The 24,450-nt window shown below is 43.0% G+C and overlaps 1 protein-coding gene across 4 annotated transcripts in view; it reads left to right on the top strand.

Moving 5' to 3' along the window:
- The first annotated feature begins 1,069 nt into the window (after positions 1-1,069).
- Positions 1,070-24,450, top strand: part of BASP1 (brain abundant membrane attached signal protein 1) — a 50,722-nt gene continuing 27,341 nt past the window's right edge. Inside the window, exon 1 of one of the 4 annotated variants that reach the window (XM_058833342.1) lies at positions 1,070-1,280. The gene's annotated coding sequence lies outside the window, so the exon portion shown is untranslated. Of the gene's footprint in view, positions 1,281-1,482; positions 1,546-2,378; positions 2,440-7,286; positions 7,351-24,450 lie in introns of those variants that run through there. The other 3 variants (XM_058833345.1, XM_058833346.1, XM_058833344.1) reach the window with 3 other exon arrangements.

Below are 24,450 nucleotides of genomic sequence, written 5' to 3'. Positions count from 1 at the left end.
TGTTCTTGCTGAAAGATGGTGCTGCTGGCTTTGAAGCCCCAGCGCAGCCGGATCGCGCCCCTTGAGCCAGAGGTTTCCCCAAGACGTGCCGTCACCACGGTCCGCTCCACCGGCCTTCCCGGGCTGCGGATCCCGGGGCCGGTCGCCCGGCGGAGCCGCCGCCCGGCCCGGCCCGGCCACCGCTCGGGGAGCAGAGGGCGCCCCAGCCCCGTGCATCACCCGCCGCCGCCGGGCTCCCTCAGCCTGGAGCGGGCGCGGAGCAAGGAGCAGGGCGCACCCGGCCCCCGCCACAGCCAGGCAGGAAAAAGAGGGAGGTGGGAAAGTGCGGGCAGCACCCTCGGTTGTGCTGTGGCGGCTTCAGGGATGCTTTGAAACAGGGGGAGAGCTGGAGCGATACCAGTCCTGAAGCCCCAGCGACGTTCAGGCCAGCTCTTCAACTGCGGGAGCGCCCGGGAGAGATCCATTCTCCTGAGAAATGTGTTGCTCTCCTCTATTTTGCTGCCTTTTGTGTTTAACCGGCAGACCTTCTCCTTAAGCGTGCCAAGTTCATCCAGGCCCGGGAATTTTTAGTCTCTTGCCGCCCCTCTCCGCCGTGCAAGCGGCTTTCCCGCTCCCCGAGAGGGCTGCAGGTGTAGGCAGGCGGCCCGGCTTGCCCGCTCCGTCCTCCGCGCAGCATCCCAGCTCTGCCGGGGAAGGACCCTCCGCCCCATGGTGCACAGGCGCCCCCTCCGCGCTTCGGGTGCGGAGGGTCGCGGAGCTCCCGCACCTCGGCGTGCGGCCCCGCGCCGCGCCCGCTCTCCTCGGGGCAGGGAGGCTGGCCGCTTCCTTCCCTTTTTTTGAGGGGTGTGGGGGGGGGTAATGCTGCAAGGTGCGTTCGCGGACCCGCGATCCAGCCCCCCCCGCCGCATCCTGCGCGGCTGATATTTAAACCTGGGGTCCGTGCGCCCCCTAAGCGCGAGCGCCGCGCAGCGCATCCCCCGCCCGTCAGCCCGGAAAATAAATAAATAAAGCGTGTGGCTTTTGAACTGCCCACAGACTGTCACAGGGAAGGGGGGAGGGAGGGAAAGAGGGAGGGGGAGAGAGTGAGAAATGCAGAGGCAGCAGCCGCGGTAGCGGCGGCAGTGCTCCAGCAGGCACTAGGCACTCCAGTCCCGGCGAGCGAGCGGGCGAGAGCCACAGCGCTCCGAGCGAGGCGAGGGGGCTCTGGGCTACCTGGGACTCTCTTTGTGACACCCCAGCTCACAAACACACCGACAGGGACAGAGGAAAAACACATAAAGGTAAGACGCCGTGTGTCTCACTTACGCCATTTACACAGCAGCCCGCGAGAGCTTTGCCATTTTTACCATTTTCCCCCCTTCCCCTGTGTCTCGACTGTGGGGAGAGGAGATGTGCGTGTGAATCGGTTAGAGCAGAGAAAGCGGAGCAGCCCGGGAGGCGCCTGGCCGGGCACATTTTAGGAATATCCCTGCGAGGAGCTCGATTCCTCGAGAGGGGACCACCTGGGAGCGGGATCGAGGCACACAACGGACCGAAGGCGATTCCGTGAGATTTAAATGCCCGGGAAGGCTCTCTTGGGGAAGGGTGGGGGTAGCGGTGGGTGTGGTGGGAATAATAGTGGTTTATGCCCAATTTCTTTTCGGTGCTTTTAGCCTGTTTCCAAAGGCAGTCTGCTTAGTTAATAATAGTAATTTAAGGGGGAAAAAAGAGGAAAAAGAAAAAATAAAGAAAGGAAGATGCCCCAAGCTCTCCATGAAAGGAAGCGCTGGGAGAAGAGCACGCACGGCGCCAGGAAGATGGCAGGGCGGCTGGGCGGGGGACAGCGGTGCTGCAGGGGGATCGCGGGGGGTCGGGCGGCTGGTGGGGGACTCCGCGGGGTGCGGAGGCCGTCGGGGAGGCCGAGGAGCGGGGAAGCGGCGCTTGCCCATTGTGGCCGGCGACAACGCGACTGTCCCCGGCGAGGCGGCGAGGAAGCGGCGCTGCCTCCGCGGTCACGCGTGCGCGTGGACGCGCCGGCGGGTTTGAAGCGCCGCTCCCTGCGGAGCAGCACACGCCGGGGCTCGGGGGCTCGGCTGCCTGAGCAGGGGCCACGGACCCGCCGTCAGACACGACAGGAACCGCCGCTGCCGCCCGCCGCGCTACGCCCCGATGTGCCTATTCTATGAATATTCACCGACTGCTGCCCCCCGCTTCCCACAGGTCCCCATCTGGCTTTCCGTTTTCCCCCCACCAAAGAAAGCTACGACTCCCCTCGACCTTTCTTTTCTTTCCCCTCCCGACCCGCCGTGTCGCCTCTCCCCCACGCACACGCGTGTCTTTCAAACGCGGCTCCCGCAGGGCGCTTTCCCCGCGCCTCAGCTGGGCGTGGCGGCTCACGCCGGGGAAAGGGAGGCGGACACACGCACACCCCCGGGACACCCCACCCTCCTGCCACGCCGGGTGGGCGCCGCGCGGGGGATGCGGAGCGGAGGGGGGATGCGGAGCGACGGGGGGATGCGGAACGGAGGGGGATGCGGAACGGAGGGGGATGCGGACGGAGGGAGAAGAGGGCGGAGGGGGGATGAGGGCGGAGGGGGATGCGGACGGAGGGAGATGAGGGCGGAGGGGGATGCGGGCGGAGGGGGATGCGGAAAGCCCCCGCCGCCCTGCCCGCGCCTTTGTCTGTGGCCGACGCATGCGCGGAGGCGGCGGCGCGGATGGGCCGGCGGCGGAACAAAGGCTCCGCGCTGCGCCGCGACCCCCGGGCGCTTCCCCTCACCCGCCCTCCGCCAGACCCAGCCTCCTTCATCGGGCTGACCCAGCGGCACCCCGGCGCCCTTCCTACCCCGCGCTGCGCCTGGCTTAGCTTTGGCGTCTGGTACTGTGAGCGATGACGGAGCGGAGCCGTGCCCCCACGCCCGTGTCCTCCCCTCACCTCACCGACACAAAATTTGGCATTTAGGAAGGGGAAAGGGCCGGCCGTGCTGCCCGCCCCCTCCCCGCCCGCAGCGGGTTTCGGTCGGCGGCCGGCGAGCGCCCGGGGGTGCCCCAGAGCTCCAACACCCGCCCCCGCTCCTCAGCGGCCTTGGCGGGCAGGGGACGGGGGCAGGGGGTCCTTGGTGGGTCCCTTTGAGCAAAGAGGGCGAGGCGGGTGCCGGGACGTGCCGCAGTAGGAAGCCCCGCGGAGCGGGCACGCCGCAGGGACGTGCTCCCTGCCGGGCTCCGTCTCGGAGACACGCGTGCTCTGCGTGCCCGGGCTCCTGAAGCATCTCCCTCTGCCGAGGGGAAGCAATCTATCAAGGGGAAGATTGTGTGCGTGCGTGTTAGTGCGACATCTTGAGATCTCTTTTGTTCGAATTGTTGCGTCTCGATGGTGCCTGTTCCTTCTTCACCACTCTTCTTTCTCAACTCTTGTCAAAAATTCGGATATGTATCTCTCTTTAGAGCAGGCTTTAAACCTGTTTGAAATGGATCATTTTGTAAGCTAATGACAGTTTCTGAACAGAAGACTACTGGTGTGTTAGTCAGGCTGGAGTTAAAGCTGACAAAAGAATATTGCCAGTGGGCTGCTAAACAGGCGATGGCAGTGGATTTTATTGCTTCCCCTCGAGGGTGATGAACATTCACTAGAAAACATACATCCCAAGGCCCCTTGCATAGCAATTACTTGATATTTCCATTGTTTCCAATTAAGATCTCTTCTGAAGAAGCCATCAGAGCCATAAAATATGTCTAAATGTCCTCTCTCTGCCTGCCAGATGCTTGCCAGGCACCTCCTAAACTGGTGGCCAGGCTGCAAACACTGAGGTTTTTTTTTCCTTGTGTAGATGTTCCCTATTAAGCAGGGAGAGTCTGGAGTGGGAGTGCCATACTGAAGGAAGACACAGCATCTGCTGCTACTGCTCTGTCCAGGGGAGATACCTTGTCCCACAGAATCCTTTTGTATTCTGGGTGTTTCTGAGAATTCTGGACAATCTTTAGGAGTGAGGGAAGAAAAAGAAGAAGCAAGGACGTGGCCAAAGGTTTTTGTACTCGCTGTCTGCTCACTGTCTCACAGAACTTCATGTGGGGGAGAAGCTTTGCTTTGTGATCTCCTTTCCTGAATTGTATGCAGTGGGTATTTTCTTTTTGTCTGGTTCTTTCAGTTTAGCCAGGGAGCACCAACTGATCTGTGGACAGAATAAACACAAAACGTTGGGAAATTCATGGTGGCTTTGTCTATTCTTGTATGCTTCATGTATGAAATAGCTGATTGTGTAATACAGGGAAATTGTATGTAGTTGCCAGAATGCAATCATGCATGGCTTTTTTCTGTTGATTTGAACATTTGAGTATATCATATCCAGTTAAAATCAACATTTAAAGGGTAAAAACAGTAAAATCACTGTTCAAGTTATTGCCTGAAGAAATGATCAGGTGAAATTTTTTTCTCTCCCCCCCACCCTCTTCCATACATCTTTGCATTTGAAATGCAGCACCTTCTGAAGCAACATGGTGATACAAGGTTGATTTATTTCAGAAAGTGGAATACCTTTGTCGTATACCCTTACCCTAAGACTACAGAGTATGCAACCTCCATAATTTCTGAACCATGTCTACAGCGGTCTCCAGTCCTTAAGTATTTGTTTTTTGATCTTTCAAAATCAAGTCTGTGGAATAAATTGTATTTTCCAAGTGAAGCTTCTTCTGTTTGTGCTGTGTTCCACTGGTAGCTTTGCCCCATGCAGTGAACCATGAAGTCCTTCAGCAGAACCTCCTGCGGACATGATGGCTTCCATCTGAACAATGGTAAATCCTTCCCTTGTGCCAGCACCCACCCATGGCCTAGTGGCACACACTGAGCATGGTAGGGAAAAAAAACCTTGTTGCAGGGTAGAAACAGGCCTACCCATGAAATCTTGGGAGAGTTCTGTGTGGTCACATTGTCAGACATTCAGCTACCATTGACCTAGTAATTATTTGGAAATCTGCCATCGAAAGCTGATCATCTTGCACTAATTTTGAAAACAAAAATTTTAGATTTTTTTTTCCTATTTCTTTTTATTTTATTATTTTTTTGTCCCATCTGTATGAAGAGCATTCTGCAATTTTTTTATACACATTTGCTCACTAATCCCAGGTCTTGATTTAGGTGTGTAGGTGTAAGTCTAGTGTCCATGGGTGCAAAAGTGTAGTATCCATGGGTGCAATGTGTAAATTAAATGGGTAAAATCTAGTTCTTCAATTAAGAAAACTAGATAATCTTCAAATATATAATGAAGAGTATAATAATCAACCAATATTCAAGGCCTTCATTCATACAAGGGTGGTAAAGGCAGGCCATTTTGAGGTATGCTACAGAAATATGGAGATTGATTTATAATGAAAGAAAGATACTTAGGAATAACTTGAATTGCTGCTTCTGTGTCAATCAGGAATGAAAAGAATGAGGTAACAACCAGAGAAATCAAAGAAATTCCTGAAAGCATTATAAACTTGATAATAGAAACCATATGCAGCATAATGGCGGTTTCATGCATTAGTAGGAAATGCTTTCAAGATTAAAAAAATATGCAGGGGGAAGAAGGGGTGCAGAATGGAAAAGACTTTAAACTCTTCCTTACAATATCTTGTATATCACAGTTCTCTTCCCTAAAAATGATGCCACATAAGCTTCTTACTTCAAGATGGAGAAATGAGATTAATATAAAAATGTATCTCTTGGTTATTCGGTAAGAAAATTCATAAGTTTAAAATAGAAATAGATTGATAGCAATGTAATTCCTCAAACATGAAAATTCCTGACTTGCCAGAATCTGAAAATAAATCCTTTGACTTTCTTATGCACACCAATAAATGTAAAGAGATACTGATTTGTAACACATGTGGAATGGTCAGGTTTTGCCTGGAAGCAAGATGTGTAGTAATTCCATCTTAAGTACGGTTAATGGAATTTAACTCCGAGGAAAGAGTTTTATTAATAAAAACCTTCTGTCTTAGGATATAAGTTAAAGACTGATCTCTTTTGATGTATTTGGTACGGTCTTCTGCAGAGTAGGAATGAAGTAGTCTGTATAGTTGCCTGACTTGTTTGGTATATACTGCCAAGTACCCCACCAGTGCAATAGCATTGGGAAAGCCACATGCTTTTTAGTCACATGTTGCATAGTTTAGATTCTAGCCCGGTAAGTGGTGCTACATATGATTATGATCTGCTGATCCAGGGATTTCTTTTTAACCTTTAGGAATTTGAACATCTTTTCAAAAAAATTTGTTTTGTGTACACTTCCTTAGCAGTTGTTCAGAGCAGCATGACCTGGTACTTCATGTAAACCGTGGGACTGACGGCAGGATCTTCCTTTTGATTAGAGACTTACTATCCTTACAAAGGACACAACACTGAATGTATAATAAGACTGAGCCTTAGCTACCAATCTTGATGGATGATGTCATGATGGTGATTGTAATACTATTGGTGCCTTGGCATGAAGAGGATATGAATGCACTGTTGAAGGGTAACCTTTTCCTTCGGGCAAAAGCCTAGCAGCTATTATGACAAAGTTTCCCAAGGATTAATTTTAATGACAGAAATCTATGCCATCATGACTTTGCTTGACAAATAGAAGCTAGTTCTGTATGAGTAGTGAAATCAGGGGGCTGCTGGCTATCTCCTATTTTAATAGTCTTTAAATACTCAATGGGATGCAGAACATAACCCCTGCAGAAGGAGGAGAGAGAGCCTGGTTATAGTTTTTGAACTTATTTTCTAATATTACTGTTTTTCTTGTGTGGTTGGTTGGTGATGGAGGGGCTCATAATCAAAATTACCTCTTGATGTGATTAACTATTTTAGGATGACGTAGAGGGTCACATAGCAGGATCCTGTAGATGTGCATCTGATAGACAAATTTAAGATGATTGCTGAACTATGGAGAAGAAATGAAGCAAAGTTAGACAAAACAAAGAATGGATCAACAATGATAGAACTGATGCAAGTTTCTCTCATCTTACTATCTTAGAAAAACACACGCCAAATGTGCACAAATTCGGATGTAGAAAACAGTGAAAACCCAATAACAAATATAGTCAACATGGAAGAGTTACACCATGAGAAATGCTTTGGTATGTTCTTGTCTGAGATAGACGGGAGCCAGAGAATTACTACATCAGCTTCCTGTAATCATCCTTCCTCAAGGCAGTGAAGCGCGTCGTTAGCAGAGAATGAAAACAAAAACAAAAACAAAAACAGGATAGAGGATGTATAAAATTAAGAGCCTAAAAAGGACAGAGTGAAACTTGTCACCACTGGATGAGGTGTTCAGATTTTTTCTGCGTTTCCCTTCAGCACACAGTTTCCAGTAACGCAAAGTTGCTGTATTTTGGCCAGTGCTGGTAAGTGCATCATTGACTTTGCTGCTAATTGTGCATATCTGGTGGGAGGAGGCAAATTCAGTGAGATCTGAGGTGGTGTAAACAGTTCTTACAGGTTTCTTGCTGTCATCAGAAAAACTGAAGCAAATGGGGAAGATGTGCTAGCTGCTCTAACCAACGCTTCCTAACTAGATGTGCTGAGAGAGTGGGGATCATTTTCCTCCAGCAGTATCACTCAGCCCTGCATGTAAATCCTGCACCAGTGAATGTATAGTCCACACTGGGAATAGCTGGTGTCGCTGAAGAGAGGGTGAAAGATGTGTTTTGCCTGTTGTTTTCTTTTCAGATCTACAGGCTTTACAAAGCAAGGGAGACCGAAGTTATCCAGAGGGAAAAATTAAAAATTAGGCCTGATTTTCCAAGCTCTTCCATTCCACACTTTGCTTTAGATGTAGGAGGGCACTGTTGGTTTGTAACTTTTTTCACTCAGAGCTTTCACTAGGAGCATGTGAGGCTTCTATAGGGTACCTGAGTGTTCAGGATAGCCCCTGAGTCTGTAATTCAAATGCTTAAATTAGCAGAATGAAGCAAATGTGGAAACGTGGAAGCCCTTTCCTTGTTTGCAGTCCACACATGCTCTATGTAAGTCCAGCAATCATAGCTAAGAGCTTTCTGATAGCTCTAGAATGCTGCATGTAGGATGTGAGAGTTCAAGGAGAGTGACAAGTTGTCCTTGAAGATTTCTTTTTTTCTGGAGGATCTGGTATTACTCACAGGCCAGAATTTTAGTAAGAGGAATTTATCCATTCTCTGCTTCTGTATGCTGTTCCCTTTTCTCATTTCCTACCCTTGGAGATTTTCATCTGGAAAAAAAAAATCCTTCAGTGAAGAGGTACCAGCAGAAGCTTTTTAAGCTGCTTGTAGCCATCTGATGTTCCACCCCTATTGCATATTTTAATGATTTATTCAGTGCTAGTTTCCCTAGTGATATCTAGAGGAACATTCAGCTTTCTGCATAGTGTCCCATCCTTTCCATTCAGTTGCCTTGAACAGATTCATTACCTTAATGAATAATACTTTTAGAGCCAAGATAAGTAAGAGCTGCCATGTGCACTGAAATATGATGGTTCACCGGAGTGCACTCTTTTCCTGTTCTTGTAGTAGTGAGTAGAAGCCTCAACAGAGCTGAAGAAAGCTAATATTGCATTATTTTTTTAATAAGAACTAGAATGATTATTAGGTTACTGAAAGTTCAGCTGTCATCCTCTTCTGTGGATGAGTCAGTGACTGACAGATTCATGAAGAAATTATTGGTGCTACTAGCAATAGGAATGTGGCACTCCTTCTGGTGTCTCATTTCCTGACTGAACAGCACACTGTACTGACAATCCCCTAGGCCACAATGTATTGGAAGTGGCCTTCAGTGCTGAGGTACCTTCTGTTGCTAAGGGTTCAAACTGGACTGCAAATCACCTACAGGTGTTTTCACAAACATCTCTTGGAACGTCACTGTTACCAAGACATTATGGAGAAGAGCAAACATGTCAGTTAACAGATGACAAATGCTTGAAGCAGGATAAATATTGTATCTTTAAATACTTGCCATGTGTGTTCTGAGTTGGAGTTGAAATGTGGAGTATGGTGTTGAGGGAAATGAGCTGGTGTTGCATGCTCTCCCACAGCCATTGACCCTGTGAGAAACATCTGAGTGCCTCACCATCTGAAACACAGGGATGATAGAGAAATTCTGCTCTGACAGATTTGTGGTTCAGAAAAAAAAATTCTGTCCAGGAGTTTTCCGTGGATCAATGACAGTAAATTTACAGGCTGAGAATAGAAATATTTATCTCAGAAGCTTTTATTTACTTTCTACTTAAAATATAAACTAATTTCTCCTGACTGCAGAAGCTATTGTAAATGCTTCTTGATGGAAACTTTAACCTGTTGGGATATACCATATTTTTTCTTCCCATATTTGTAAATGTATCCCATTAAAAAAAATTTTGTTGTCTTCACTAATTTTTCATCTAGCTTTGGCTCTGTGCCCTTCCTTGTAATGTTACTGTAGCTCACTTATCTGCATTTAAATTAAATTACTATGGTGGGTATGTAGCCATTTTCCTTGCTTATCCTTTCTAGAAGTCCATATTTTCAGCCATGAACTAAATCAGCCTATTTCAGGGAACACCTTGATAATCACACAGTAATATGCTGTGTGTGCATTAGGAGCCATGCAGAACATGGGAAGATCCATGTCATCAGCTTAATTGTGTGCTGTCATTCATATGTAATGAGTGGAGGTATGAGTCCAGAACCACGTCTTGTAAAACTTTAATTTTAAGTTCTGTAACTCATGCTACTAGGCCCCAACAGTTTGCATGCATATGGCTCCCAAATCTAGATGTTCATGAAAGTGAGATCATATCAACATGAGAACTTGGTCTCAAACAAAGTTTCATGCAAATCCTGTAACAATATGGAAAACTTGGAGCTCTGCCAGCTGAAAGCATTCAACAGTTTTAAACTTCTTACCAGTTGAAGAAATATTAATGTGATTTCCTCTGCTGGATGAAAGGGGAGCAAATTTTTCCTTTTTACACATAGTTTTAGTTTTAAACAAAAGTGGCTCTTGACTAAATGAAAAAAAAAAAAAAATCCACCAGCAAACCCCACCCTTCTGTGGTAGCTTGAATTGTCAGTCTTATTTTCAAAAAGAGCTAGATTTGTTTGATTCCTGTAGAAAATTAAATTGCTGTAAGCTCATAATTAGACTGCATTAGTGAGTTGAAAAACCTTTCAGAACACAGTTTTGGGGGGAAACATTTGCTATTACAAAAGACAAAGCTTGTCTGTCAAGCTGTGGCTGTGCTGGGTTGCATATTGCATAAATGCCAGTAGCTGCCACAGTCATACTGTCCTGGGCTTCTTTTATGGAGAACCATTCTTTGGATCCACTTCTAATTGCTCTAGATTTTAATTGTGTCTAAATAAAGCATGGCATCTATAAATGATGGAGGTGACAATGTGATTGCTTTGGACGTTGCATATGATGCCATCAAGGTGAGGACAGTGTTCAGGCCAAGGGAGGTCATGATGACAGATGTATGTGTCTCTTATTCTGAAGGACAAGTTTGTAGCAACAGAGTGAAGACACAAAATAGCCTTTGGTCTCTGTGGAGGGTCCCCAAGTAGGGGGCCAGGGAATTGAAGCGTATTGATTTAGATCATCTGCTGTACATTGTGCTCCCAAAAACCCCTTCAAAGGACATTATTTTCATTAGAATTACAGCTAGTCATCTCAGTTAATTGACTCCACACACAGAGAAAATTTAGTGTTGATAGAGCCAAAATAATAGATAAGTTTTATTCACAGCCTGATGTCTGCCCACAAGCCCATTTGATACTAATGCTTGTTGCAAGTATGCAGAAGTTTTGTGCATTGAAATGAAAAACCAGAGCCTTCCCTAGTCCTGAACTTCCTTTTCAAAACCCTTGGAATTTGACTGTGGTTCTGCTACCTGGTCCTCAGCATTTTAAGGTTTTTTTCTAAGTTTCTAGTTCCTGGCTTGAATCTCTGGCCTGTCTCACCCTGCTGTCTTTAGAAACTTCATCTCTGAGCAGCCTTAGGGATTCCACCTGGGAAGGAGCTCCTCTGGCCTTCTTAAAGCAAAGAAATAAAATCAGACTGTCCAAGGGAGCCTTCTGGGCTCTCCTGCAAAAACAGCAGCTTTGGTGAGACTGCATCCGTGGTAGGAAGTGCCAGTCATTGGCTTCTGCACTAGTGATGTTCATTGACTCCCTGCTCTGGAAGAAAGACCAAAGAGGTGACTTAATTATTACAAATGCCCTGTTTTTTCTTACTTAATCTAGCCATATGATCCTGGTCCCCTGTTCTAATTAGCTAGGGAGATAGTTAAATATAACTTCATGTATCTAGGCGCATTTAGCTATTTGTGGTTAAATCTGCTCATGGTTCCTAAGAGACTGTATTTCAAAGCTACAGAGTCACAGCCAGGAATACCTTCATATAAAATAAAAAATACAGAGAGTTCATCTTAACTAACAAGGTGGAATATTTTTTAATCTTAGCAATACACCTCACAGCTTACAATCACATTAAAGCCTTTCATGGAAACAAGGAGTCATCTTTCTGTGTTCTGTCACTAAGGACTAGCACGTAACTGAGATGTACACAAGAAATGGAATTTCCAATGTTCATGTAGGCAACTTTGGACTGCATGAGGAAAATAGTTTCTCTTTGCTCTGTAACAGATGACAGACGACCAGTAAGCTGAGTTAAAATTATTTAAATATTTTTAAATTAATAAATCATAGTAAAAATTCCTTGTCTGTGGAATTATTTCTAATAAAGACAGTATGTGGTAGTTGTTGGGAATATGTGGTCAAAATTACCATAAAAAAGATTTTGTTGATGAGAAGGGAAAACAAGGGTAATAGAGGTCCATTCCTTAGTTGTGTTAAATGTTTAGAACCGGAATAGAATAAATTGCCTTTTAACTATACTAAAATGGACATTGAACAATTTTCTTTTTTATATCGTGCTTTGAACATTTAAAGATATTAACGTGCATGGGTCATATGCCACATAAAAGAGAGCTACTGTTCAAGTGGATGCACATATAAACGGTAAGAGTTATCAAACAGGACCTATGAAAGGGAGAAATTAACGCATTGGTTTTGTGCAGTGTAAAGAAGCGAATGATTGCTTTTAGACTAGGTAAGAAATAACCATTGAGAGATTATTTAAATATGAATCATTCTGCCTTGGGGCAAGGAGAGGAAATATCTTGACTTCTCTTGAGGTATCTTTCAGTCTTGTGGTTTGTGTGATCACAGACATGGGGAACCTTTGGAGTGAGCTAGTTCTGGAGTGCAGAGAAATTAGTTCAGTTGAAACAAAACCCTTCCCAAGTGTACTGATTTATGGTCAGTGTGTCTGAGCTCTGTTAATATTGAGATCCAAAGATGAACCCTCTGCTAAGATGCTTTATGGGCATGGTATATATTAGAAATAAATACACAAATAAGGCTTTTCTAGAGCTTGCAAAAGGCTATTTAGTTTATTGATGCTGAACAGCATAGGTTGTTAAATGGAGATTTCTCATAGCGCTTTTACAGAATTCTTTAAATGGGCTGTAAGTTTGAGGCTATTCTTCACATGGGGGCTGATGTGCAAGAAGGGGAGTAAAGCTTACAGAAATGATTGATGCTTTTCGGTTCCTAAGTTTTATTTCAAGACAGTGATAAGTAATCATGTGTGAATATTTGAAAATTTTACTCTTCAAGCCCAGTATGAAATTTTGTGACTGCAATCTGAGGACAGTTGCATACTTCTGATTGATATGACACTAGGATGTCTTTTGTTACTTAATCTATAGGCTGCAGAAATGTTTTCTGTGCTGTTCTGGAGATGAGTGGAGAAGGCTATTCACATGTTTTCAACACATGATGACTGAAATTTAATGGTGTAATAAAAATAGCTTGGAAAGTGATGAAATTTCTAAATAAATTCTTGGTATATTCATAAATGCTTTTGAATAAACATAATATTTATCTCAACAAATATCTTTGTGCAATTTATCTTTTGCGTGCAGGTGGGCAGCTGCCATTGAAGTTTCTGGTTCAATACCAGGAACTATCTATGCTACTTTGGACTGTGTGCATGCAATCAATCAATCAATCAATCAATCATTTTCCGACCTGAGGGCAACCTAAGAGGTATTTAGTTTCCATATGTCCTTACTGGAAATAGTGTGCTCTCAAGAAGCACTTGCAGATTTTACCTGTGTTTTTCTGTTTAATGTATCGGATTCTTGGCTAGTTGCCATGTCTCGGTATTATTAGAGATAGGGGAATGCTCGCCTTCGTTTAGCTGCTAATTGTTAAATTATTTATTTAATGTAGGGATGTCAAGTCATGCACAGCAGTGTGTTGGCATTTTTGAAGTTCCAAGATGGAGGCATGTTTAGGAGCAGATCTAGAGTGGTGGGCTTGATTCTGGCTTTATTCATGTTGATCAGTGAGTATCTGATTTAAAAGTAATTGAGTTGCACTAATAAAGTCAGAGCTGTGAGCCACTAGAATTTCAGTGTAATTTGGATGGCTGAGTAGGCAGCACTGATTGCGATTGGTGTTCATATATATATGTATAAAACACTTGCTTGTATTTGCAATTATAATACAAAAGCATTTACCAGAACATTAAATTCCAGTGTTCTGTCATCTGTCTGCTTTTCTGCCTGTCTTTCTCCTTGCTTTCTTTGAGACACCAGTGGTAGTTAATTTGAATAGTATCAATGTTGAAGGCAAGTTTTCTACTGCCTGAAGGGGAAGAAGCATTATCTTTTTAATCTATGCAAGGTAAGTGTGTGCAGCGGTACAGTTTTCATGTTGAGAAGATAGGTTAGAAAACAATATGCCTTAGATTAGAATTATTTTGGTTGGAAACAAAATCCCTGGCACTAGGTTTTATTAATAAGCTCATATAAACTGACACAAAGTACTGCAAAATGGAATGGCTTTTTTTCCAGCTCATGGGCCTGTGCATGAGAAAGAGCACACCTACATACAGTAATTATGGCAGTGAGGAAAAGGAGTGTGCCCTAAACAAACCGGGTTCCACAAGTGTGTACTACTATAGCATGTAGCATGTGCTGTGGTAGGTAGGGAGCGTGTAGTAGTCTATACACAGGCAGTGCCCTCTTCTTTGCAGGACATCTCTGCGTGGGAGCTACTGAATGAGGGCTGTGGGTTAGAGTGGTTGGATTTCACTGCTTGTCCTGGGTTTGAGTCAGCATCCTGCGTCAGGGCTGCTCTCAGCTGTGTTTTGGTGGTGAATCTGGTTTTGTTAAAACTGTTCACAAGTAATCCAACCAAGCCTATTTCATCAGCTGCCTTATGGAGCTCTGCAGGGCAGGCAACAGGTAAACAAGGTGAAGGACTGAAAATGACATATTGGAACTTCATTTACAAGTTGATAAATCCTAGAAAACAGTTTTTGTCTTCAGGTATTATGTGCATGCTGATGCTTAAACTCAGAGCTGGTCTGATTTGTCATAGAGACACAGGTATTAACCAGATATGGCTGACACAATTAGTCACTTTTACAGAAACCTTTTCCTCTAAACAGACAGGCCAAGAAAAATAAACATGAATTTTAAAATCAATACTCAAGTTTGTATTTCAGGACTAGAGGATGTTTTTGAGACTATTATCTGCAACATCCTTTGCTATGAGGACAAGCTGAGAAAATTGGGGTTGTTCAGGCTGGAGAAGAGAAGGCTACAGGGAGACCTTAGAGCAGCCTTTCTGTACTTGAAGTGGCCTATAAGAATGCAGGAGAGGGGCTTTTACAAGGACATGTAGGGATAGGACAAGGGGGAATGGCTTTAAAAGGGTAGATTAAGATTAGATATTAGGAAGAAATTATTTGCTCTGAGGGAGGTGAGGTGCTGGAACAGGTTGCCCAGAGAAGCTGTGGATGCCCCAGCCCTTGGTCTAGTAGAAGGTGTCCTTGCCCATGGCAGGGGATTTGGAACTAGATCATCTTTAAGGTCTCTTCTGACTCAAACCATTCTGTGATAGTAAAAACATTTCCATTTTCTACTGTAAGGTAACAAGCCACTTAATAAAGAGTACAATTAAGAGTTTCTAGGTTTAAGACCTAAACCATGCAATATGACACAAAGCCTATGGACTAATTAGTGTTAGTTAAAGAAAGACATCTATAACATGGACAGTCAGGATGCAAACCCTTTCTCTTGCTGAATTCAGTCTTGTCTCCTATGAAACACATTCAGCAGACTATTATCTTGTTTTGGTTGGGTCAGGCTCAGCCTCTACTGATAGAGCTGTCTACTCTGTGCTATTCAAAGTACCAACTAGCAAGAGAATGTCTCTGGTCTGAGCCCTCACTGAGGTGTTGAAGGCTCAGGTTCAGGTCTAAAATCAGCAGGGGAGAATTGAAACATGCTGTTTCCCAGAAAAAGTGACCCTCTTTAAGCAAAGGGCAGCTAAATTTTCACCTGTTCAGCTGTGAAAGCTTATATAAAAATGCCATGAATAGCAACCTTTTGGGGGACTGTAACAGGTTTTTACCATGTAGTTCTAGTATAAAGAAAATGTCGTTGTTTGAATTCATAATTAAATATGTACTCCTTATGCTGCTTCACAGTGTTTTATTTGTAGGAGTTACTGGGAAGATGTTCAAGTCCCCAACTGCCAATTAAATGCCTGGAATGAACCTTACCCACAGGGCTGGTCCCATTACTTTACATTAAAGACAAAATCATAGGGTGAAAATTTAAAATTTACATTACAAATACATTACAATGTCTGAGAACAAATCCCATCTATGGTGTTAGATACTTCCACCCCAAGGGTGCAAGTATGACAGCTGACCTGAACCAGCAGCTCCATGGGGTGGGCTGGCTTCATGCTCTCCCCTGTTTGTTCTGTTTTTCTTCTGGCTGGGCTCCTTTCCTCACAGCTTGGTGAACTGAATCACCTCACACAAGGCTCAGCTAAGAGCCAGACCAGCTGCAAGGGAAGAGGAGCTGGCAGTGGCTGTCCCACTTGACAGCAAACTATTTCATTTGGCTTAGCTGTATCACCTAAATACTCCTTCATTCCAAGACTGTAAAGATTTTAATGTTCAGCTAAGCATGCTTTTCATTTAAACCCACATTTGTAAGATGATTCATCTTATGACTAGAACACGGAAACATCAAATTATGAAATTTAAAAAATAATTGTGCTTTAAACCCAATTGTGAAGTCTTCTAGTAAAATGCATTTGTTTTAAAATTTAGTAAGGGAATTACTTCAGTCATGAAGGGCTAAATATGGCCAAAGACCATTGTATGTCTTGCAAGGGAGTTCCAGTGTGGGAAATCAGAACTGAGTTAGACTATGACTTTTAATGACTTTCTGCGTCTCTTACATCCATTATTTTGTGTAAATGAAGACTGACTCAAATCTTGAGTCTTTTGGTCTTTTAAAGTAGTATCCTGGTAAAGCAAGCAATAACCCTTATGTTTTATCATGAACTCCTTTTATTTACATCTGAGTGGAGTTTGGTGTATAAAACTCAGGTGTGAGTAAACTGGTATGGTGAGTAAATGGATGCCTCTGACACTTTGGTGTCTTGGCCAGGAGGAAGACCGTTCAAGGAATATTGTGATCCTGGCATTGCAATAGAAGCAATAATTTAGTGAGCAGAAGGCTCATTAAATTATTATTTTATGTTGCCTTTAGATTTGAATGATTAAAATAGTGAGTAGGTTGTTATTATAAAACTGTTATGTTGAACTGGAAACTTGGGCTCATACTTTCAAGTTTCTTAGTGTTTGCTTAATGCTGGTTGGAGGGAGTTTGGGGGGATTTCCATAATTTTTAATCAAGGGGCCTATATTTTAATTACAAATACATATTTATGATCTCTTCAAAGGAGCTGTGGGTTTTTTGTTTCGGTTGTTTAGAGTCACATAGAGTTTGCTTCAAAAGTTAAAGCGTATTTTAGCTCGATGTTTCATCTGTAATTCTTGATTCCCACTACAAAACAGGTTGTTCAGACTACAGGCTGTACTCCTTGATAGAGTTAGTTCAGTAAAGCAGTAATCAAAACATGTTGCAGATAACAAATTGCTACACCAGTGCTGGTTTAAGAAATCCTTTTTATCGTAAACAGGAACTTAGTATATTCTCTGAAATGTCTTATCCTGTGGAAAGCTGTTCAGCATAATTTATGATTTCTCACTTAGTGTATTTATGAAACAGCTGTAAATCTGCACTTCGTTTTGTACAGGGGTTTTGTTTTTATGTCTACTGTGTCAGCCATTTGGCTGCAGGAATACAGTACCACTTGCTCAGGGGAGGGAAAGTTAGCACTGTTAGCCAAAAATGAGACAGTTTGTCAGGATGGTAAGGTAAGTGTGCTATTCTTGTGTAAAGCTGTGTTTTATGAGGTGAGCCCAGCAATCATATTGTCTTTTCATGCAGTAACTCATTGGACACTTCCTGCCTACTGAAACTCCTGGAGAAGTCTTTTCTACCATGTCCTGAGGCAATGCAGTAAAAAGAAAGGCCTATTGATGGGATTTTTGAGAAACCAACTGCAAGTAAATGCATTTTCTGATTTTATCTGGAAGTGGAGAATAGTTGGACCAGCCTCATCCATTAGATGTACAGCTTTCTGCTTGTTTATATTGCAGGCATAAAAATGGGAGCCAGTCCATCATGCGTTTGGTTACTTTAGAAGTGCAGGAGTTGGGTGTGTTCACAGCAGCACCATAGCCACATTCATGAGGAAGCTCTATGGGAGCTAATTTTAATCTTCTGAGAATTTTAACCACCTCCTGTAGAATTTCACATGGATTTTGCCCTACTGCTTCCATTAACAGTATGTTATTCTTCTCTATGCCCTGTAGTTCTGCCTTCCAGCTGCATGTTGCAGTACCAGTTTCAGTACTGCTTTGCCTGGAGAAAGTGTCCTTGTTCCATTCTTTTCAGTTGGATTAAATTGAATAAAAGTAACATATAAAAAATTGGTGGTAAGTATATCAGTTTTATCTTTCATTATAAAACTTGCACACGCAGCTTTTCAGAAATGCTTGTAAAGTCTAATGGACCCTCTTCAGTCTTAAAAAGCTGAGTAATTACCAATTGGCAACATGAGAAGTGTCAGTAATGATGGAGATTCTGCTGCCTTACATTTGCACATTTTTACATATGAATGGCACTACAGAGACTGTATCCTACAAGTGTTAATGGGTCCAGTATCTTTCTTTCAGCACAGATAGTCAGCATGAGCACAGGTTAAAGCACACCAGTGTTCCCTCTGTTAAAGGGAGTAGGACACTAACCCCTGTTTTCTAGAGGTTTTGCTTCTGTAAAGCAAGCTCATATTGAGTAAAAGAATGAAGCTTCTATAAACTGTGATGTAACTTAGACCACAAGTGTATGGCTAGCATATCATCCCTGATGTAAATATTAAAAGCAGTCAAGGAGAACAGACTGAAAAAAAAAAAAATAGTTTCTGTTTTGAAGTTGTGTTCTCACAAAGCTTTCTGACCTGACCACCCCTGAGCGATGCCTGAGTGACTTCCTGGTGGGGAAGCTTCCCAGCATGGAGGGTGTGAGGAGCAGTGCCTGAGAGCTTACCCAATGGTCCCGCTGGGCAAGCTGCATAGCTGTGCTGCTGCATCAAAACCTGCTTCCTTCTCCTTCTGCTCGTGCATTTTTTTGCACATCTACACTGTTGGTGCTGCTGGGATGACTCTGTGATGTACCAGTGGTTTTGAGTTCGCTCAAAGTACATGCTAGAGCTGCATGGCAGCACAGGGCTTAGCAATCTGCAGGAACCATGCAAGCAGCACCACAAACACACAAAAAGCTAGCCCAGGCTGTGCTTTGGGTAGCCACATGACCACCACCACCACCTGGTGTAGCTGGTGTTAAAGGCAGGCAGTATGCCTTGGCGCTGCAGGTGGTCTTGTGCGAGCCTGTGCCTGATGAGGCTTTGGAGCGCTCCAGCTCCTTACCTGCATTAGCATGTCTAATTGAAATGCTGTCTGTTAAAAAGACTCCAGCAGGTATAAAAACTGTTGCCTCTGAGAGGAAGAAAGGTGACTTTTTGAGAAGAACTTCTTGAGACAAGGAAGAAGCTATATGAATTTTGATCTGAGACTCAAGTGCTAATAATACTTAACCACTGCAAAAATCCAATCTGAATATTAACAGCTCCCTCTGCTCTTTTGTGAGGACAAACATTTCTTTCTAAATCTCAACAAAGCAAGCTTTTAATGTGGGTCAAATGGAAATCCTGTTTATTAAAAAGCTGCTAAAGACAACTAGATTTTTAATTTCAATGGGAGAGTCTTCTCTGTGACCCTTAAAGGCATGCCAGTGGACTCTTCCAGCACATGCCTCAGTAAACAACAAATGAATCACTGAGGTGCTCTAACAAGGATTGATGTGTCCACCCAATTAGAGGGATATAAAGAGCTCTCCCTTGAAATTCTGGGTTCATTTGGGTTGCTCTGCTATTTCCGCAGTCTAGCACTGAAGCATTGCTTCAGGGGTATTGTTGGCCTCAACAACTGGCTTGTGTGCCTTGTCCTAGCTAACAAGTACAATTTTTGTACAGATATTTCTCCTATGAAGTACTCCAGCAGAGAAATAAAAAAAATAATGCTGAATGTCAAAGACAAATCCCTCACTAACATCTGTTTAAGCTAAGAGCAAGATCTTCTCCAAATTTAGCACTGCTATGAGTGTGATTGATAAGACTCGTTAATCACCTGTTTTCAGGGGCTTGCAATTTCTTAACTTGACATGGGTGATCTTCTTTGTTGCCTAAAATATGTGCAGTTTTTGGAGGTGAGAAGGTGCAGTGCATGTTGTATGTGTGAGTAATGCAACTGGTCAGATGAAGCAATGGATGGAAAATTCATTAAGTATTCTGAGGCCGTTTCCTCTTTCTCTTGGAACAATGTTTCTATTTTCCATTTCAACCGTACATGTAACTTGTACTGCTTCAGTGATAATTTCCTCACATCATCTTCAAAGAAAAATAAAAATGAAAACATCTTTTCACTCTACAGAGAATTTCTATTTCAGACAAATAGCCCAATTTTTTGCACATAACAACACATAAAGGAACCTAAAGAAGGATATCATGTACATCAAGAATAAAGCAAAGATGAGAGTATGTTTTGTTTTTCAACTGGATGCTACCTCAAGGTTTGTGGAGTACTTCAAGACTGCACAGCGTATCTTGCAGGTGCTATTTAAGGATTCCCTCTGACAAACTGGTGGCAATTTACAGTTCCCTTACCATGCTTCTAGGGAAAGTGTGTCATGTTATTACATCGGCAGATAGCTACATATTGACCCCTGAAATTTCATTTCCTAGACTGCAAATGAAACCATGACACTTTTGTTGAATTGCCTAGGCCAAGCAATAAATCATTACAAACCACCTGGTTAAGATATTCAACTAAATGTTATAGAAGATGCTTTAACTCCTATCTTTTTGTTGCTTCTTTTTATCCCTTCAGTGTGACCTTGCTCTCAGTAGGGGATTGTAACTTAGCTGTGGTTGCAGGTATTTGAATTCAGTTACAGTGACATGCCTGGTTAGATGGTATTTTGAAGCCTTGACTCATCATCAGTGAAGGTCCTTGCAGAAAAGGCCTAGTGCTCTGAAACACATCATTGCTATGTAAAAGATTTTCCTCTGTTCTGTAGGTTTTACAAAAATTCAAAATGTAGTGTTCCAGTTCTTGCCAAGTATCTTAAGAAGCAAACTTAAATGCCTAAATGAGAAGCCTTGACATCTCCCATTGGTGGAGAAAGTCACGTTCGTCGGTACTCCTAATTACCCACTGAAGATAATTAGCTGACCATTTTTGGACATGTTTATCGTAACACAGATATGACAGCAATGAAAATGATCTGAGTTTCTCTTTGAAGCAAAGTAAAGATGAGAAGTGTGAGTTAGAGGCAAGTTCTCTAAGTTACTGCCTTTCCTTTTTGTTTAGCCAGAATCCTAAGTACCAGGTGTTCAGTGAAGCTGAGCATATTTCAAAAAGTTAATGAAAATTGATTTAAGCCAACTTTACTGGAGCCAGTAACTTTAAATTTGGATTTGTGCTGTCTTTTAAGTCCAGAACCTTCCTAGATTATCTTTTCTCAGTTCCTGATTTTTCATACACAACAAGACTTCATTTTATTAATAGATTGGCTGTGTTTGGAACTGTTTGATCTCTTATTTCCACTATTTATATAATCAAGTCACTGACCCACTGTGAAAACTCAGTAGCAGGCAGTTGTGATACAGAGTGTATGTGCCTTATGTCACTGGCCTTTGTGTCCATAAACCTAAAAGCTGCTGCCTGGCCATTCCTCTGCTTGAAAAATCTTCCTGTTTGCCAAGTCCTTGAGGACATAAAAGAATTTTCATGTTTTCTTAAAATTGAGGCATGTGTGTGCGTGCGTGTTTGTGTGTGTGTGTGTGTGTGTGTGTGTGTGTGTGTGTGTGTGTGTGTGAATTTCCCATTAGAGGGGAAAAAGAAGAAAAAAAACAGCATAGTGAAAATATCCTGGAATTACTTCAAAAAATATCCCCCTACAGTAGTAAGTGAGAGGTTTTTATTTAAAATAACCTTAATGGAATTAAATACTACAGTGAATGGAAAAACAGATGAACCCTGTGCTTATATTTAATCCATTGCTCTCTGCCAATATGTGTGGTTTTTTGCAGTACTGGAGATTGTTTCACCTCTGTTCCTCTTGGGCAGCTCCTTTGTGACTGGACCAGCATAATGGACAATAATTCTTCATTAGCTCAGACAATGGGAAAGAAAAAAACACAGACGAGAAAGGCTCGGTAGAGAGAACTTTGATTGTACAAAACTCCATGGTTTTAACTCCTGTTCAGTACCAGACCCAATCTATCTGTTTCCAGGACCTCGTGAATCTTTGCAAGGCAGCAAGCAGGCACAAGCACATATTCTTATTCTCTGTGGAGTTTGGAACACAGACCAAAATTTGTTTGTATGAATCAAGGATTGTCTTTCTACCTTGAACAGTTTGCTTCCTCTTTTGTCTTCTTTCCCCTTGAGGCCCTCCTCCCAATTTTCAAACCAAAAGAAGGTAGGTAAGATTGTACTCACCCTAGCTCTCAGGCTAGAACTTCATCACTTCTTGTCCCTTAAAAGTGTGATTTTCCCCTGTCTGGGGCTTCTGTGTTCCTGCTCTGTGGACATTGCCCTTACAATTTGTTACAATTGTCCTATTCCTTATCACAGCAACTGCTTCTTTCAAATACATTGCTTTATTGTGCTGAACCCTCCCTAGTGTGCTATTGGCACAGGCATCTCTGCCATTAAGTACCCCTCTTGTGCCTTTTCCTCAACCTTCTCCCAAATCCTGCATGTCTTTGGATCTTAGGGCTTTTCTTCTTTCAGTCAGTTCCCATCTAAGTTCTACTTCCTTTCCACCCACACGATGCAAGGTAGTCCCAGACACCTGATTGACCATGGGTTTCCCTTTGTGCTCATCTGTTCTTCTTTATCCCCTCTCCCTGTGTTCACTCCTGCCTGGATGCAGATTAGGTGAGAGACTGCCTGGTGCTGCCAAGGCTCACGGGAAATATACTTCCAATAGACATCGCAAGGCTTGCCAAAATCTTGCGCCAGGGCACAGGATAGTTTACTCTGGCAGTCTGTATGGTCACCAGCCTGCCAGCTGGCAGTGATTCTTTTGTGTATTTGCAGCATCTCAAAAAAATACTGCTCCTTCCTTACTTTAAGTTTATTTTAAATCCTCTCTTACATGTCTTAAATTTTATGGGATGAGCTTTTCCGCTGTGGGCTATAGGAATGGGTGGAGCCCAGGAGGCACACACTGAGTGCACAAGTGCAGCATATTCCTCAGCAAGCAGCTCCTTTTGTTCCTTGACCATCAGCCACGTCTTCAGCTGCACTGAGTTGAAGTCCTCTCATGGGTTAAGAAAATCTCTGTGATAGTTTATTCCCCCACAACCTCCCCCAACGAGTGGGAAGTGCAAATGAGTACCTCAAAGCAGAAGTCTCTATCTCTGGATTACTTCCTTTGCTGGAGAAAATAATTACTTTTAGCTGGCAACTACATTCATTTGGATACAGAGAAAAATTCCTGTGTGCTTGGTATGTTGGAAGTAATGAGTAATTGGGGTATGTAGAATGGAAAGAACTTACATAACACAGTCTCACAGACCTGTGGGGAGACCTGAATTTGCTCAGCCCTGTTCTGCTGCATAAAGCTCTCTAGTTTTTACCTTGCAAATACTGAGTAAACATAGAAAGTGTATCAGACCAGTCATCTCTTGATAGCTTTCTAGATCTGTTATGATCTTTTACCATGTCATTTCTTAGGATGTTTTTCACTCTCTAATGAACAATTTCAGCTATTATTTTTGCATCTTGCCTTTTGGAATATATTCTTACACATAAATGACTTCACCCATATCAGCAGCTCAATTCTTTTCCTTTCCATTCCTGGAACACCTCATGGCTACCAGTGTCAACACTGAGTAATGATGAGTTTTCCTGCAGTCACTTCAAACTGTTCACTGTAAACAGCTTCTATTTGCATCCATTTGACTCTTTAAAGACTCTCTATTCTAATCTGTTGGTGCACACACACACAAAATATATATATAAAATGGAGATGTCTGAATAAAGTTGTTTTTTTTTCCATGACAACATGGCTGATTCTTTTAAAATAATACTGATTAAATATTGTCCACATCACTATTTTATCTTTAAAATTTTACTTTTCTTTATTGAAGACACAAGAAGGCTGAATCACTAAAAATTGCAAACTTTATTAGAACTATGTCATGACTACTAGAATGACCTCTGGAATGATCTCCATACTGCATCTCTCACACGCAGATTCCTTACCAGAATACTATTAATTCTCTTGCTAGTTTTGCTGGATGGGTGCAGATCACCTGCTGTTTATACTTGAATTTTCATTTCTATCTATGTAAGCTTTATTTTTGACACACTGATCAGAGGATGACAGTTGCTTGCTTGAGAAGCTGTGACAATATTTATCAAATAATGCTGTGGCTCTGATACTCTTGTGTGAAAAACACCTTTTTCCTGCCACAGGTGGACTAGAGTAAGTTAATGCATTTCTTAAAATAAATGCAGGATTGAAGTCATAGGGTTGACTGTGTCTGTGAGGTGTTACTTTCTTTTTCATTCAGATCATTGTGCTGAGTCTCTGTTGCTGCAATAAAAGCCCACTGCAGTCCTGTGAGAAAGCCCTGCTTAATGCTGAACACACCAGAATGTGTAATTCAGATAGGCGGGGACACCTTCGAACCATGCCAGGAATCAGTGTGTAAAATTTAAGGAATAAATGAATGAAGAACAAAAGAAATGTTATCCTGGGTCTGGCATTTTTATTGTGTACAGTGGAATAAGTACCACAACTGCTTTTAATAATAAGACTGGTGCCTCTATGAGAGTACCACTTTAAGTTCTCTTGAATTTGGAGGTTTTCTTTTTCTAGATTTATTTTATATTGCACAAAAATAATTATCTTG

This window comes from Poecile atricapillus, chromosome 2 (genome assembly GCF_030490865.1).
Source record: "Poecile atricapillus isolate bPoeAtr1 chromosome 2, bPoeAtr1.hap1, whole genome shotgun sequence".
NCBI lineage: Eukaryota > Metazoa > Chordata > Aves > Passeriformes > Paridae > Poecile > Poecile atricapillus.
This window is presented reverse-complemented; position numbering and strand designations above follow the sequence as displayed.